Genomic DNA, 2,615 nt, shown 5'->3' with positions numbered 1-2,615 from the left:
ATGAGTGACCTAGATGGAATTTGCCCATCCTGCATAATAGGATAAATGTCTATGGGCCCAATATTGAACTGGACAAGGATGGCACGATCTATGCCTTGTGTTCAATATAAACATAAGGGCAAAAGGGTAATTATACGCATAAGTATTATCACAAAAGGATTTGTCAGATCACATGACATTTTAGTGTCTTGGGTAGTAGTGATGTGTTGCTAGATACCGCTCACTGTTTATTATGTTAAATACGTAATTTAATATAATTGCCAATGCCGCGAAAACCTACAGGGTCACACACAAAGGACAGATTGATGAGACATAGAGTAACTAAGGAACACCGTAAGGTACGGTGTACTTAAGTGAATTGTAGAACATCGTAAGGTATGGTGTACTTAAGTAGAATACGAAATATGGTAAGGTACCACACGCTTAAGTGATTTTGGCATATTATAAAATATGGGCCACTTACACTTAAGTGGGCTTTTTAGCTTGAAGCTCACACAAGTGGTTCTATAAATAGAACCCTTGTGTAGAAGCATTCAGCACGGTTGCATTTTCATTTTATCTTTGTCTCTCTCTCTCTCTCTCACTCAAAGCCTTCATTCATAGCAGCTAGTGTCATACCCCAATTTTGTCCGGCCATTTTGGTTTATCCATGAGATTGCTTTGTTTCAAAAGGGCCATTTACATAGACATGTCCATGATTAATGTTGCAAAATATGGTTTGAATCTTTTTACGACACTGATCCAAAAGTCCATTCGATTATCAGTAAGTATTAAGAGACATGATTATTTTTATGATCACTTGTCATTAAACCCATTTGCACATTTCAAACAAATACCAAATCTCTAAACCGTTCATAAAAAAACCTTAAACTAAACTTGCATCTTTTCTAAATATGACTGTGTTTAGTTTATATCAGGATACCACATATATGAGTATTAGATTGGTTTTTAGGATCAAGTTTGAAATTGCAACATTTTTTTTGTAGCATGTTTTATGCTAGACCTTTTGGCATGTTTATTAATGTGCTAAAGTTAATCGAGTTGAAAATCCATTAAAATTACATTTTTTGGGCCCAACCCATTTTTAAATTTGAGATATAGCTTAGAATTTTCTTTTTTATTAATACAATTAAATTGTTAAGACAAAATTTAAAATTAAAAAAAAAAAGACCAATTGCACAAATAAATAATAATCCAAACAATATTCCAAATAATAGAAAATACACTTTAATAATTCAATTCTTTCCCAAATCCAACAAGTTACAATTGCTATTAGACTTGTAATTCAATAAGTTACAGATAAATCCAAATATACACATTTGTCTTAAAAGAAAACCTTAAATAATTACATTTTCTAATTAAAAAAAAAGGTGTTGTTGGTGACCAAAAGATGGCGCCTCCAAGTTTGGCATTTCTTACAAGCCACCTTCATCAAGTCACTTCCAAAGTTGTAATATGCAGAGAACAAAAGCAGCTTATTTTAAAAGCACTTTCCATAAGCTCTTAAGAAACTGCAAAACAACAAAATAAATCACTCAGATTAAAGCTTTACCCAGCAAATTAACATAAACATCCAAAAAGCATGTCAAAGTTGATCTAAAACAGGAACAAACTAAATCCCACATAATCTGGGGATGAGAAAATCGAAAAAGGGGGAAGTTGTTTCTAAGATGGAGATTTCTTCATAAACGGAAGAGAGGATAACAGATGCACGGTAGGAAATTCTTCAAAAAAACCACAGCAAGAACAGCAACAATACAGTAACAATATTTTTTCTCAAAAAAAAAATATAAACAACAACAACGACATATGCACAACAAGATTTTCCTTCTAAAAACCTAGAGCACACATCAAAGCAATACTTCATAAAAGATCGACTTTCTGCACCGTTACTCTGGAAAAATCACTCCAAAACCCTCATTAAAAAGCTCCGTTTTGAACTTGTTGAGATTTTCACACCGAAGCTCAACAAGCTCGAGCTAGACCCCTGTCAAAACCGAAGCAAAACCAAATCGTTAAAGAAGAAGGAGAGAGATCAGAAGGGAGAAGGGATAATCTCGAGAGACGCTAAAAACTGCTTACCTCGCCTTGACCGGAGTTCGAACGTCGGATTAGCTCCGATTTGGTATTTAAATTTCTCCTTTGCATGATTTGAGGTTACCATCTTGCTCGCATTGCTTCATAGGACGCAAACCCTATGATTATTGCATAAAATTGTTGTTGCCATGGTTTTGATTTTAAGCTGAAAACTTAGGCTTCTATTTGTTGTTGTTCTCCGATTTGGCTCTTTGAATTCTTTTTTTGTTTTTATAAATCTACTTGCTTAGATTTGGGTTTAGGGTTGTTTTCTGTTAGGAGTTTGATGGTGGTTTCCGAGTCTCGTGACGGCACCGCCATGGTTGCACGTTTCGCTTCAACGATTGAAGTGAGTTTTAGAGCAGAGAAAGAGACAGGGAAGGAGAAAAAGGAAAAGAGAACAGAGTTTAGAAGGAGAGATAGGGAGAGTTTAGCACGTGAAGAGAAAAGATTAATTATTAATAACTTTTCACTAATAATATATTTAATGTGGGATAATGATCTGTTCAAGTCCCATTTAAATGATAACGTTACATTGG

Source organism: Lathyrus oleraceus, chromosome 4 (genome assembly GCF_024323335.1).
Source record: "Lathyrus oleraceus cultivar Zhongwan6 chromosome 4, CAAS_Psat_ZW6_1.0, whole genome shotgun sequence".
Taxonomy (NCBI): Eukaryota; Viridiplantae; Streptophyta; class Magnoliopsida; order Fabales; family Fabaceae; genus Lathyrus; species Lathyrus oleraceus.
The sequence above is the reverse complement of the archived record's forward strand: the minus strand, read 5'-3'. Positions refer to the sequence as shown.